Source organism: Zalophus californianus, chromosome 5 (genome assembly GCF_009762305.2).
Source record: "Zalophus californianus isolate mZalCal1 chromosome 5, mZalCal1.pri.v2, whole genome shotgun sequence".
Taxonomy (NCBI): Eukaryota; Metazoa; Chordata; class Mammalia; order Carnivora; family Otariidae; genus Zalophus; species Zalophus californianus.
The window spans coordinates 129,590,063-129,606,219 of NC_045599.1; the positions used below are offsets into that span (position 1 = coordinate 129,590,063).

At 39.8% G+C, this 16,157-nt stretch overlaps 1 protein-coding gene across 3 annotated transcripts in view; it reads right to left on the minus strand.

Annotated features, from left to right (window-relative positions):
• Nucleotides 1-16,157, minus strand: part of CDH6 (cadherin 6) — a 131,832-nt gene that overhangs the window by 72,825 nt on the left and 42,850 nt on the right. The gene's annotated exons all lie outside the window — the stretch shown is intronic.

The following is a 16,157-nucleotide window of genomic DNA, read 5'->3' on the forward strand; positions in this document are numbered from 1 at the left end:
TCCTTTGCACATTTTCACGAGGTGCCTTTGATTATGTGGACCAGAGAGTAGATAAGATTCTGGTTTGTTTTAAAGTTGTGTAGCAGAGGTCCAGGTTTGAGCATGAGCTGTGGTTACCTCTGGGATTCTAATTGGTCTAGATGTGCCTGGCAGATTCTTAGGGGTCAGCCTGCCCGCAGTCTGCGGGCATGAGACACCATGATGCCTCCCAGGAAAGAAATTGTCTTCAGGGAGGGAAGTGTCAGGCAGACAAGCTTGAACCTGTAATGAAGCCTCAGCCATCACATGAGAAGGAAGATTCGGAGTGCAGCATGATGCTGCCATTTGGATTTGTCCCCTTAGGGACTCAGGTCTGAATCCTTGGGAGGAGGGGGCTGCAAAGAAACTGAAAGAGCTATTTTCACTAAAATCTTCTGAGACACTGAAGATTCAGATGACCTGAATATCCCCAAACCTCAGTTGCTCCCTGTGTCTCCCTGGCTGGAAAAAGCGGCACCTCCTCTGTCTCTTGAGACAGAAACAATCTTGATTGAAGACAGCCTCGTTACCCCAAATTGGGATAGTTACCCTGCAAGGGGATGACAGTTCTCCTCATGTCCCCCCCCCCCCCCCGCCTTACCAAGCATCATTGCCTCTAGACCTGTATCCAGCAGTGGACCTCAGTGGCCTCCGTGGGGCCAATTACAAAATCAGATCCAACATAAGAAGTCTCTCACAGAAAAGAACTGCACGATTTTGAGGAATATGTGCCTGAATGGATCCTAAGGGTGTTATAGCAGGTAAGGAGGAACACACGTGTAGCCTGGGCCTGTGTGCACTTACCAGATATTCTGGGTTCTGTTTGCTTGGTCGGTTGACTCAAAACTGGCTTCAGTGTCCCCAGTGTTGAAGAAGTTGAGAGGCTGGAGAGTCATTGGTATAACACAGTAGAAGGAACCCAAAGATTTAGGGAGAGGGGAAGTTGAAGTTGGAGTTATAGTTTGTTCCTGTTCATCCACCTTAACTAGACAGCGTCCCAGCCACCTCTAGGTGTCCCAGAGAATATTCCTTTCCTTAATATATTGAGAAAGTATATCAGAATTTTTGCTAAGTGCCAAGGAGTTGTTCTCTGTAGGCTGGTGATGAATATGGTAATGCTACTCTTGAAATGGACTTCTTAGTTGCCACAGTGACCATATGCTGCCAGGATGGCAGAGGCGATGTGCAATATATGACTTCGAGAGACAAGGTGGGCATGGCATCATGACAGATACCTCGGCCAGAGTGGTGATCCAAGAGGGGTGACCCGCAGAAAGCTTTGGTGGTGGCTAATGGATCACGGAAATCTTAGGACTGAAATAGGTAGTTTACTAATTCTTCCTTGATCTGTAGAGCTGAAAAACTTCACAGATTTGGCAGGAGACTCACCCCATGTAGAGACTAAGCCACTAACAAGATTCTAAGACTTGAGGCAATTCCTAGACCTAGTAACTCTGAAAGAAGAAGAGGTTTGAAATCTTTGAGCTCACACCCTCTATAGACCCTAGCCTTCCCCAAGGGTCTTGTAGCCATTTACTAGAATTACTTTGCTCAAAGAGAGAGATCCCAAATTCTTCACACTTTGGACGGTGGCCTATCTCTGAAACTCCACTGGTGTGGTATTACTTTTGGTTTACTTTGTTAGAGAGAGGGATCTCCACTGACTTCCACTTGATGCCTTCTATTACAATGCTCCCGTTCCAGGAATCAGGGAGCTACCATAGAGATTCAGTTCTTGAGTTTATCTCTTCCAACTATATACTCAGTAACTGAGCTGTGGTAGACATGTGGACACTGGCTCTGAGCTGAAGTTAATCCTGGGGCTCCGACACCACTGTGGTGCACGGGTCATGATGGAGGTTTAATGGAAGTCAATGGGAAAGTGGAATTTGGGATCGAGCCCACTTTCAGTGGGCCCAATGAGTCCACAGGTCTGGTAATACACACTGTGGTTATTTTCTCTGTGGGGCTGGTAAAATTGAATCGTCCTGCAAACTGATAGGAGTAGAGAGATTTTGCTTGCCTGGGACTTCTTCAAAGCTTTATAGCTTCAGCAAAGAATGGATTGGAGCATCATGTTGAAATATGGTATATATTGTCAACAAAATCCAAAAAGTTCTTCCCATTCTGTAAGGAGGACCAGGAAGTAACTTGATTGTAGTTCAGTTCTATCAGATCTCTGCCCTCCTGGAATAGACATTTATCCTGGGTATAGATTTGCTTTCCATGCACACCATGATCCTGCCACTATTACCATCCATGGACTTACATTGCCATATTTGCTGCCATCATAGTAAGCCACCCAATATTGCTTTGAATAAGAAACTTCTTTTACAGGAAAAAATAAGTCAAGCACTGGGTGAATGCCCATGGGATTTTCTGATGTTACCATGTACCTCATTATAGGGTGGGTCGGCCAATTGAAAACTCAGTTACAGAGGCAATTGGGAGACATCATCGTGAGATTGGGTTACTGTCCTACAGGATGCTCTGATCTAGTGAATAACAGATGTGGTGGTTTCTCCATAAAGAGAATTCCTGGAGTAGAATGGCAGCTCTCATTATTATGTCTAAATCTCACTTAGAAATATTTTATTTTCCAATCTCACAGATTTGAGCTTTGCTCATTCAAAGATCTCAGGATGAAAAAAAAAATGGCCTCCACTCAGGGACATAACAATAGGTCCACTTAATTGAATGTGGAGACTGTCACTTGGTTTTGGGGCTCCATATGCCACGGGGCCGACAGGGAAAAAAGGTGTCACTGCGTGGTGGGATTCTGTCCGATTATCTAGGGGGTCACTGCGTGGTGGGATTCTGTCCGATTATCTAGGGGGTCACTGCGTGGTGGGATTCTGTCCGATTATCTAGGGGGTCACTGCGTGGTGGGATTCTGTCTGATTATCTAGGGGGTCACTGCGTGGTGGGATTCTGTCTGATTATCTAGGGGGAGAAAGTTGGTGGCCTATAGTGGGGCTAAGACAATCACCGGGATTCTCTTCAATGACACCCAGTCCTACCGTGGAAGGTGGTAAGAGAAGTGAAAGGAGAGGAGAACAACCCTATAGCAGAGACGGTGGTATCACCAAAGCGTCTCCTGTCTCCTCCTAGGCACAGAGCTAGGTTGTAGTGTCCAGCCTGCCCCACAGCTAGATGCGAGCATGGGACCGGGATCCTTCAGTGGAGCGTGAGGGAAGCGTTATAAGCTGTTTGCAGGCCTAGCCTATGAAAACGTCCCGTGTAATCGCCCGTGCCCTCTTTCCTCTAAAGCTGAGTGCTGAGAATCCCAGGGCGTTGGAGGAGTGCAGAGCTGTAAGACAGAAGGGGCCAGGATATCAGAGGACATCATCAGTCCAAGGACATTCTCTTTGGGCTTTATCTTAAAAAGGAATAAATGTCTTCTGGGTTAAGCCACTGAAAATTTCAGATTTATCTCATAGCAGCTGACGTTACCCCCAATAATTACAAACCCCTGAAAAGCACGATTCTCCCATGAGTTAATGGCACACTTCAGAAGAAAGCCTGACCACAAGCCTTTATGCCTGTATTCTATCCAAGAGGAATGCTCTCCGGTTGAGGGGATCCAAACAGCAAGAGACCGCAAGGAGATCCAAACGCAAAGGTTGGAAGAGGTTGAGCCGGAGTGGACCTCTCACCCTAAGAAACTGCAATTGAGGGACCCTTGTTGGATGCCTGGAACACTCCCACTTGGTTCCCATGGCAGAGCTTTATTTGCATGTCTGCCCCACAGATGGTGCTGATGGTCGAGAGACACCGTGGCCAGTAAGACAAGAGACACATGCTTCGTCCATCTCTCTCTTCTCTGCACTTGGCAGTGAAGGTCGAGAACAAGAAGACTGGTGGCAACGGGGCAGAGGGAAATAACTTGGGTCCAACCCACGTTCCTGGCACTGCAGCCTGACTGAGGCCAAGGCAGTGAGAGAGGTTGCGGTCAGATCTGACGTTGGAACTTCCAACTGGACAGGACTCGCCTGGACTCTAAGATAGCAAGGTGACCAGAAACTTATGGAAGTTGCCCAAGATAAATGGGGTGGGAAAGAAAGACTCAAGAGAGCATGAAAGAATGTAGCAATCGAAGAAAAAGAAAACCATTTCATACCGTTTGACTCCATTAAACACAAGTTAGAGTGACACTATAGTCACACACTCTCTACTTTTCACTGTGTGTTGCCAGATGAGCATGGAGAATAATCAGAATGAATCCTAACATTATGCTTTTTTAAAATTTTTCTTTTACTTTATTTTTTTATTATGTTCAGTTAGCCAACATCTAGTACATCATTAGTTTGTGATGTAGTGGTCAACGATTCATTAGTTGTGCATATCACCCAGTAGCATTATGCTTTCTAATTGTGGGAGAAACTAGTTCATATTAGTAGACAAAAATTGCTGTGTTTTTTTCTTGGCAGTTGGTCGGCTGAGAAGATTGAGGTTTTCATAAGGGAAAGAGGGAGGGAGGAGTTCTTGATGGAGCTTCATGGGATATAAGGTGAAGGTGTCATTCACTCAGCATCATATTTTCTACTCTCGGAATGACCTCAATGATCTGGCTGTGTCCTACCACACTTTGTCTCTAAGTGAAGGTCAAGATGCCTCAGGCGCTGATGTTGGTGAAAATATTCCCTCGCTGCTCTCCATGAACCAATGTTTCTGTCTGCAACGCTGTTTGCTTCTCCCTTTTTCCCCAGATTGAAGAAAGAACATACAAAGCTGGTATTTCCTAAAAGTGTGTTCCACAGGAATCAAGTTCCATGGGATCTTTATCGATGCTATGGAGGAAAAAAATTCTGATCAAATCACTTGGGTAGTTCTGGATTAAACAAAGGGGAAGAGTGTTTTTCTTTCTTTTTAACCACAGAACTTCTCTTAGCCTTGATGATGCTAAAGTGTGTGGTGGAGCCTAGGACAGAGATCCCAAGAGCACCATTTCACAGACTGCTACATCTGTGGACCCCTTTTTTACCCCCAGAGGACTGAGTGTTCATTAGCCTATACTTTGAGACCTGCTGCTCCAATTCATTTCCCCTTTTGCAGAAAAATTCACAAGTGACAAATTGATGTGAATAAAAAGAGAAAGACAGTAAAATTCTATTCATTTATCTAAAAGACTATTTGAAGAATTGTCTGTGTTAAAATCACGTGCTTTTTTCCCCTGGACTAGAGAGAGGGCAGACTGTCCCTTGATAAAGTGAATTTCCAGTGAAACAGGAATGTATGTTTCATCCCAATGCCAAAGAACTATGGATTCCTCTGTGACTCTTCTAATATATATCTTTTGTGCACGTGAGTTTTAAAATGAATACTGTGCATTTGCCTTGTCAGATTTTTCGCTTTTCATCACATGCACCACCTTTAAACTGCCCACGTGGATAAGAGAAACAGCACCTGCAAGTCACACATTTTGTTATAATCAGAGCAGACCCTAAATTCACCTTACTTTTTTATTTTTTAAAGATTTATTTATTAGAGAGAGAGGAGGGGAGGGGCAGAGGGAGAGGGAGAGAGAGTCTCCAGCAGACTCTGCATTGAGCACAGGGTCAGTCCAACACGGGGCTCCATCTCAAGACCCTGAGATCATGACCTCAGCTGAAACCTAGAGTTGGACGCTTAAGCGAGTGTACCACCCAGGTGCCCCTCACGTTGCTTTTAAAGGTGGCTTAATTAACCATTCATTTATAAATATTGGTTTCCATATACTTCAAGGGGTGCTCTTCTATACTATTTCACATCTTTATATCAATGATTTCTGATGAGCTAAATTTTTTAAAAATTCTGAGTATAAATGGAGAAATAATCCTCTTCTGAAATAGTATGGGGATTAGAAATGTGGATTTGGTAATCACCTGAAGTATGGGAGCAATAACTAAATCAATTCTCATTCAAAAAATAAAATAACTTTAAACTTTGGAGTCAGGAAATCTAGTGTCTGTTTCTTCTGTGCTTCTAATAAGTTCTGTGGCCGTTGGCATGTTTCTTTACTTTTCTAGGCCTCAGTTTCTTCGACTGTAAAATATGAGGGATGGAGATGATATCCTCTAGGGATCTTTCAAACTATAAAATTCTATGATTCTGATACTATTTTTTCTCCAAGTTTCCACATTTAGCAGATTTCAATATGTATCTGTCATTGTGATGCCCTGCAGAGGAACAGTTATGATCTCTAGAACCACACATCCATGGTATGTTGAAATAGACGACCTAACTGGAAATATCATACCCCATTATTTTACAAAGGATGGAACCAGCATGGTTCTTCTAACCATCAATCAAAAGTGTGTTTGTGTGTTCAGCTACTGCAGTGTATCATTTTTTTCCCTAAACATCGAGAAATTAAATGATGACTCAAAATTCAGACTAACCTTTAACTTTTGAATATGCTACAATGCAATTAAGAACAAAATTAGGGAAAAACTGATATATTCATAGCACAGAGAAGAGGCAAACCTTTCTAGAGCTGTGCTGTCCAGTATAATAGCCACAGTCATGTGTAGCCGCTGAGCACTCGAGACGCCGCTAGTCTAAACTGAGATGTGGATAAAATACATACCAGATTTTGAAGACTTGGTTAAAAAAAAAAAGTAAAATACATCACAAGTAATTTTAAAAGTATTGATTTCATGTTGAAATGATAATACTTTGGGTTAAATAAGTAATCCAGTTAAATAAAATATATTGTTAAAATTAATCTTAATTGTTTCCTTTTACTTTTTAAAATATGGCTATTAGAAAATGTAAAATTACACATGTGGCTCTTGGTATATTTCTAGTGGACATCACTGTTCTAAGGGATTCTGTCATGCTAATGAAGGGAAAGATGTTTAGGATACCAGCAATGAATTCTACTTTATCCCCATAGAAACATAACTCAATATAAGTAGCTCCAAACTTTTAAGTAGGCTCTGTTTCAAATTTTTATGTCACTTTTCTCTCAATTAGAAGGATTTTTTTTTTTTTTTACATTGAAACAGTATTATGAAAGACTGGTTAGTTTGCCAGCTCAGTTCTATAGCTTATTTTACCTTTAATGCAACTAAAATATTACATATAAGCGATGACACTATTAGGATAGTAATTAAATAAATGAATAAAACAAGAAATCTTGTTTGTTTGTTTGTTTTGATTATTAATGCTGGAGTCAATTCTGTTCAGCCGAGAGAGAAATACAAGGAGATGGAAAACTTCATCGTGGTCCTTCAGAGGCCTGTGGGGCATTTTCAAAGATTTAAATCTTTTGTGTCTCTCGTTACTTCAGAAGTCACTGTTTTCATTCCCTTTAAGACCTATGTAATTTGTTCACTTCCTTCTTACTTCTTGCCAATAAACAATTACAGTAATTGTTCTGATATGCAACAGTAAAAACAAAGGAGAGATAGAGGCAGAATTTAGAAAGACTTCTTTCCACTTTCGAAAAGACAACCGAACCACGGGAGCTTGCTCTCATGAGGTTGGATGTAAGTAGTACAGCTTTGGGGTGGTGTGGGGACAGACGGGGATTGAAGGTCACTCCTCTATATGGCCTTTCTTTCTTTCTTTTTTTTTTTCCTTTTTCAAATTTTTATTACAGTCCAGTTAGTTAACACACAGTGTAATATTGGTTTCAGGAGTAGAATTTAGTGATCCATCACTTACGTACCAGACCCAGTGCTCATCACAAGTGTGTATGGCCTTTCTTTAAAATGGTACTTTGCAATGAGTTCATTTCAGTTCTCAGCCTGAAAGCACAGTGTTCTATGATAGCAAGATAATTTCCCCCTTTTAAAAAAGATTTATTTATTTATTTGAAAGAGAGAGAGAGCGTGCGCCAGCGGGGGCCGCGGGGGGCGGGGGGCGGGCAGAGGCAGGAGAGAGAGAGAGAATCCACAAGCAGATGCCCTGCTGAGCACGGAGCCCGACATGACAAGGGGGCTCCATCCCAAGGACCCTGAGATCATGACCTGAGCCGAAAACAACCTGCTGGGCCAAGTGGCGTCCCGAAAATGTTCCCTGTTGATCTTTTCTTTTTTTTAATTCTTAAAATGCACAACAGAGCTTGACTACCTTGGAGCCAGCTACCACTACCTGGCAGTTATATCCCAGACTAAAACATCTCCAAATTTAAAGTTTAAGATAATTTTAAAAAATCTCCAATGGCCAGTGACTTAAATCAATTATGCCTTGTAATGAAGCCTCTATTAAAAAAATCGATGTGTTACTTACTTAAAAAATCAAACAGAGGAATATTTGAATAAAGATTTAGGTGGCCTTAAGTTCAGAGCATATCTTTCTCTCCCTTTCAAGTTTTCAGGGAGGGGAAGAGCCTAGAGAAAAGGAAAGAATTAGCACCTATTGAGCATCTTCTCTCTATCAGGCATTGTGAGAACAGATTGAAAATCTTTGGAAGTTTTAACTATTGCAATAATCCTGCGGGGCAGACGTTCTCATCTCCCTTGACTGCTGAGGAAACTAAGACTCGGGGATTTCTTAGAAGTTGTATAAGTTGCTCATATTTGCACAATGAGCAATCTGAGGGTCGGAAATGGTTTTTGGTATCTTATGACTTAAGGGCCCATTTAACTTTGTTGCTTCTTCTGCAGAAGAGAAAAATGGCAGAGGAAGAACACTGTATGGAAGAGAAGAATTGCAGGTGTGGAACATATTTCACATGCAAAGAAATATCGGGAAAGAAAGGTTGAATCCATTCTTTTACCTCTGTCTCGGGAATGGAAAGTCAATTTTTAATTATATGGGTAAGGTTGACCAGGGGCCAACTTATCAAAAATGCTGAGTTCAGGGTTGGAGATTAAATATAAAAAGCGGTTCAATGTATTACTATTTGGAAGAAAGAAACATCTGTATGTAAGAAAGAGACTGGAACCTGTCTGCCTCCAGCCTGCCCTTGACCCTGAGGGGAGCAGTGTGACATATGATCTCTTGGGAAAATAAATGAATAGTGAGTGGAGAGCATGATCCAAGGTTTATGCCATATATTCTGAGGGTGATGATCGAGTGTGGGAAATCATGGGGCTATCACCATCTGCTGACATCATCCTTTTTGGGGGCACAGATTTGCTCAGGTCACATAACATCCTTGGGAGTTGGGACCCTGAGGGGTCCTTTTTGCCTTGTGATAACATAGACCCAAAACCTGTGCCTGATTCATTTCTTTCCAACATGTTTCTGATTGCTAACCATTTATTAAACGTTATTCAATATGCTTACCTACCTTGTTCAGCTGCCTTAAATCCTCTCTGGAACAAGACAAGATTTAAATAAACAAACTGGGTTCATTTATTCTTATACATGCTACCTTGCCAAGCAGCTATTTTTCTGCGTGTTTAAGAATATAAGATGGCTAAATGACAATGTATTCTTAAATATACAAATCTAAGTGGATTTCCTTAGAAAAATGAGATAAATTTTGCTCTTTATCATCTTATCAGCATGATTCCACAGTACTCCCCATGCATCTGAAATCACATTAAATAAGGTACTAACTATGATGAAAGACAGGGGAGGGAACGGTGCCCTGGGACCTTTTCTCCATTCAGATGCTGGGCACAAATATTGATGTGAAATCTCAGCCCGAGAGGCCAGTTTTGCAAATTCTGCTTATCAAAACAGGTTTATTGCCACCACATTCGAGTGGAGCTAGAGGACAAAATGACACTAGGAGACTGGGAGAGAGGGGGAGGGGATTCCTTCCAAGCAGAGCCTTCCTCTTTAACCGCAAGGTGTCCCAGGAGATTAAAAGCAACAAGATTGGCCGAAGAAGTTGGGAGGGGATCTAATGGTGTTTTGCGGTCGGACAGAGCATGTGGCAATGAGTTCACCACACGGCTGAGCCCGGGAAGGGTTGTATGCCTCTGAATACTAAGTAGATCAGCTAGAAATTCTCTTTCCCCCCTGCTTCACATCAGCCTCATTCACACTGTGTTCACATCACTTCTTAATTAGGGGAGTATATTATCCTTCAATGGGTCATTACAAACTATAACCGAAATAAAATTGAGTGATTTGTTTCAGTGAAAGACACCTTGATTGAGGTGGTTATTAGTAAACTATAAAGTACAGTGAGGATCATTGGTGTGAGCATGATCATTATTTAGCGGTGTCTCAAATTTCCCCATTAATTTTCCTGCGATTAAAGAAATTACTTACATTTAGCCAACTGAGTATAGAAAAGAAAAATCATTTGCCAAAATATAAACTTGCTATTTATACTTAAGCCATTAATAAAATTTATACTTCATAATAAATCGTTACACATTTTTAGACACATGCTTCTTATGCAAAACCCTGGCAAATATTTTCTATTGTTCAAAACACGAGTGGCAAAAAAAAAAAAAAATTCTTAGCATTTAGAAACAAAGCTGCAAATATCAATCCTGTTAGTACAAACAACAGGCATAAATTAATACAAAAAGGCAGACTAATGTCCCCAAATGTCCACAGATCCGTTCTTCTGATCAAAGGAATACAAAAAACTATAAAACAGGTGTTAAAATAAATTTAACATGTAATATTCTTAATTTTTTAGAATGTCACTAAAGTATAATTTCTTGCATGTGTTACAGTATCTTCTTGGCCTTTCATTTTGGATTTAAAAAAATATGTTTGGATGTGAGATTGTCTTTCATTCGTTCCTTGAAAACAAGAAATTATTTGGTTTTCATTTCTATAAATAAATTACTCATTTGAGGCTTGTTTCTCTAAAATGAAGGGTTTATGCAATCAGTCATGCATAAAATGTGTTATTTTCCCACACTCAGTCTAGTAGCTGCTTGCAGAGAAATTGTGTGAGTAGTTAGTTCTCACTGTCATTACAGCAAACCAGAGACAGAAGAAGAAGGGAGAATAGTAGAAATCAAATACAGGAAAACTCTAAATGTACCATGGTGGCAGACAGCAATAAAACTGTCGACTTTGAAATGAAATCACAGAACAATATTTCCTTATAAATATATGGGCACGGAGAAGCCACGCAAATCACAAAATTATTCTTTTGTTGTTGTTGTCTCTGATATAATGTATTGGCTGAAAAGGTGGAATTTTTCTAACTTTCCAATAGAACCAGAATATAATTGTCATGTAACTTCAAAACTATAAAGAATGTATATAACTGTCACTATATATGTAGTTATTCATAAAGAGAATGTATGTGTGTATGCAGGCCTATTTCTATATGCATTATGTATGTGTCTGCATATATGTAAGTATTACAGATTGTGTGTGTGTGTGTGTGTGTGTGTGTGTGTGTGTGTATAAAATGTGGGTTAATCATCATTATAATAATAGAGGCTTAAGAAAGATGGCCTGGAGTCTAGAAAAGAAGACATGTTTGTATCTAGAAACTCTGACTAAATACATGGGTGGTGTTGAGGGGAGGGTTGTCACAGAAGAAGTGAAGCAAAGAAGCAGAAACGAAGGAATGCCAATGTTCAGGGATTTACGGTTAGATTCCCCAAGTAGACAGGGAACACAGTGTGGGACTGGAATGTGATTCCCAATCCACTTTCCCTTTCAGATAAGATTCTGAATGGAAACATTAGGAAAATAGCATCTTGGTTCCTATTATTTGGTGTCATTAGTCTGTGGACACTTTCCCATTTTCAACCTGTAATAATTTTGCTAAGTTTAAAGATATGACTTAATTAGCAGACACATATACATTCAATATATGCGATAAGACTCTGAAGTTATTACACAATCCACTAAGAAATACAGACATAGCCCTTGAATTTTATCCCATTGTATAGAGACATACAAATTCTCGTATTTCCTTTTCTGGAATTGTTTTAGTATAATCTTTGTGTGTATTTAGGAACCTAATGTGTCATAAGTTTTTGTTACAGCATCAGGCAAGGTAACGTATTAACAAAGAATAAAAATATACTCTTAAATACAATTATTGTTAGGTTGGAGGTTTATACATTTCTAGACTTTAAAATACAGTATCCTGTCAAAATATTTATGAAGAACACACTGTAAAAAGAATAGCATTACGAAAAATAAATTTTGAGATATTGACTATCACCATAATTTTCCATTTACGTAAGAGCCATCAGAATTGAAAATTTAATAATCCAGTCATTTGTTGAGAATTTTTTTTGAGTTTCTCTTATGCCCTAGACAGAAAGTCCTGCCTTGTGGGGTTTACATTCTGGTGGAGGACACAGACTATGAATAAGTGGGTGGATAGGTAAGTAATACATTTTGGATCATGGACAAGACCCATAGAGACAAAATGGACAGAACAAAGGGATACTGAGTTACAGACAGTGAGGGGCGGCTCTTTCATATAAGGTCAAGGATGTGAAGAGACTGGAATCATGATGAGCCACTCATGGGAAAAACTGGTGGAAGTTTCTTGTAGAGGAAACAGCAAGTACCATGGCCAGAGGAGGAAGCAAACTTCCAACATCTTAATAAAGCAAGGCCACTAGATGGTGAGATGACCAGAAACTGTAATGAGTAACAATAAGTAATAAGGAAATAGGATAAGCAAAGTTTGATAATTTTACAACACATTTCTCCTCTCTTAGCTTTTATACTTTAAAAGATTACTATTTTGGTATAAACTATACTCCTTAAAATATACAGTCTCTCGGGGCACGTGGGTGGCTTAGGTCATGGTCCTGGGGTCCTAGAATGGAGCCCCACTTTGGGCTCCTTGCTCAGCGGGGAATCTGCTTCTCCCTCTCCCTCTGACCTCCCCCCTGCTTGTGCTCCCACTTGCCCTCTCTCTCTCTCAAATGAATAAATAAAAAAAATCTTAAAAAGTCTCTATGTTTGTGTATATGTATTTATATGTGTGTGTACATGTATATGTATAAACACGTCTATGTATGCATGTATATGTATATTCATCTGTTTGTTTCATGGTAAGAGCATGGCATAGTGGACTTTGGATTGCCTGGGTTTGCATCTTCTCTCTTCTGTGTTCTGGCTCTGTGACCTTTGGAAGGTTATTTAGCCTCTTTGTGCCTCTGTTTCCACATCTGTACCATGGAGATTATTAAAGTACCGACTTCCGAGGGATGCTGTGAGAACGAAACGAATACATGTAAAGCTCTTAGAACAATGCCTGGTACAGAGTGTGTGTGGCAGAAGTTCTATATAAGTGTTACTTAGATAATTTCCTCGACAGCTGACATTTTATCCAAATGAGTAGAATAGAGTGTAATTATTAATTCCAATTTACATTCCCACAGGCAAAATCAACAGTCAAAAACCTTGACTTGACATTTCTTCATTGGCCTATCATATAGTTGGCAAACTAGTTCAAAGTTTCATTTAGTTTTGGAATATTTCAAGCTTAAAGAGGAAACCTCTTCTGCTTCTAAATTGGGGCAGTCAAAAGTTTCTGTCCCGGATAGAAGGTGCAGCCAAAAATGTTTTCTAGAGGATAAGGGTGCATTAAATGTGTGTCCACGTGAGGGAGCTCCGAGATCTCTCCGAAGCCCTGGTCTTGTTTCTTCAGCCCTGGGACCTGGTGCCCATGATACTGGGCTTGGGTTTACATTCATGGTGGAAGGAAAAATTTATACGTCCAGAGTTAAAGTTTGGGGGGAAAAAGTGCCAGGTAATAAAACTGATAATTATTTTACTGTTTTCCAGTTATGTATTTAATTGAGGGGAACAGAAATACTTTTTTTTGAGAACTACAAACAGCTCAGCTGGAAGCCTAGGAATTAGCATAAAGTGAAATATTTATGGGAGCTTAATACTGTTTAAGACTCATTTTCTCCTTGCCTTAAGACACGAAGTCAAATTAACCATTTCTAATTAAAGAGTTGGAAACAAAGTAGAGGGAGACCAGAAGTAGAAGCTAAATGGTAATGTCTAAGTTGTGAAGTGTGAAAAAGTCATTTGACATAGATGTCAAGAATGGGAAGATAGAAAAGAGTTTCTGTAGAACAAGAGAAACAAATCAGAGTGATTTAAAAGAATATATAATTATGGCAGGCTTAGTACAACTCCTTCCTGCATGACTATCTTTCCTTTTAGGACAGAGTTCTAAAACTGGACATGATAATGCCCCTTTGTCTCTCTATGTTCGTAGTTCGGCTACAAAGGAAGCACACACGCGGTATTCCAAATGAACTGGGGATTGCTTTGAATATGATTCATGGGAATTCTGGCCCGAAGGAACAGCCAACTACTAAGGATATTGAAAAGGAAAGAAATTCCCCAAACCCAGTGAAGAGGTGGTCTGGCAGCCTCCAGGCCACTCTCTTTCTCCCTATTTCTAAACCACTGTATAGATACACAGTGATTTGCTTAAAATATCAATTCTTTGCATGCATTTTAATTTTAATTGCATCATGAGTAAACTATTAAAATTTTTTGAACATTTGGCCCTTAAATCACTATAGGCTGAGTCATCTAGAGATGAAAATAAGGCAATAGAGACTATTACCCAGAAGAAAAGGAAAATATTCATTAGAATATACTTTCAACAGATGAAAACTACGATTAAAATATAATCATGTGATTAGAAGTAAATTACAAAGAGCATATCATGCTTCCAGCATATTCTCTATATGCTTAGATCTTAAATTTTGAAGTTTGTTTGTCTTAAGTTGGTTTTAAGCATTTTGTTCAAAGATTCACATCAATCTTTTCATTCACAGTTCCTGAAATCTCCTACGGTTGTTTCCTTGTTAATTAACATATAACATTTTTACCTGAATGCTATGTTAACTGTATTGTTAAGCTACTTTTGTATGTGTCTCAAGTATCCTTGATTTTGACTAAACTGAATGGATTTGTTGTGCTACTTGGGAACAGAATCAGGATTATCCTGCAGATGGTTTTTCAAATCTTTTTTTAAAAAATAATTTCCATTTCTCATGGAGCATTTGTTTCTTCTTGCTTTGCCTATAAGTTTCTTCTCTTGCTTCCATCAGTATATTACCTCAGGGTCTTAACCACCTTGTGTTGCCTGCTTGAAAATGAAGCAACATGTCTGTCGAGGAAGCCTAATGCTTCTGGAGACTTACTTAAAAAATAAATTGGAAGTGCTTTTAACGGTGTTTCACATAAAGAGTTTAATACGTACTCACAGAGAACGTTTTTCTGGCAAGTGAATGGAAATGAGCCAGGCTTTTTGGGGATTTTCTCTGTCTGTGATGGCTACACAGCCAAGCCTGTGCACAATCTATTTACACACTATCCGTCATCCCTTAGCGCAATCTCTAAGTCTTCTTGGAGAAGTATCAAATGGTCAGACAGGACTTTCTCCCCACGTATGTCGAGCTGATCTTTTAATTTGCAATGTAGATTCTAAATGTTAGCCTGAATAAAGACTTGGAGGAATACAGAGGCCCCAGGCTTCTTAACTACTGCTTCTGAATTGGGACTTCAACGCTTTCTGAGTACAAGAGAAAGCAAATTCTTTTCAACTGGGGTATTCTGCAATGAGTGGGATCATTGTTATCTTGACTTTGTTGTGGAGACAAGCCACAGTGGCAGCGGAGATAGCTCAGTCAATTAAACTCCAATACAGTGTTCAAAGGATATGGAAGATAGAATTTAATTGTGAAACAGATGACACCACTCAATCCTAATTGTCATACCAGGATCCAAATCAAGGGCCTGTTAATCACCAGTCAGAAGAATGGATAGCAAAGCATCTTACGTCACCAAGGGCAAAAAGCATCAGGCCATAGTTACATTGCACCTTAATAATTCCAAGTAGGAATAAAAACAACAAAAGCAAATAAAAACTTCTCTTTACCTTCTGTAACATCAAGTCCTGGGAAATAATTATTCAGTTACTAAGATGGGAGGCAATTAAGTTTCTTTCTCATGGTTAATTCTTTCACTAAGAAATCCTTAGGTGAAACTCTGGAGTTTCTTTAATTCTCACAAGTATTTTCAGAGTTATGATTCCTTTTACATCAAAAATTAACCACACTTATTGGTTTAGCCAATAATATCAGGGGAACTAGAGACCTATAAAAGCTTCCAAATTGGCACCAGCCATACACGCATAACAGCGAAGCTGCTTTAACAACTTGTTACAAATGCCTAACAGCTCCAGAGAGAAAATATTTTCCCGAGCCTCCAGTTTCTCATCTGTTTTGCTTTCCACAAACTTCACGAGGATAGTGGGCAATGTGCCTCACTTCCCATAC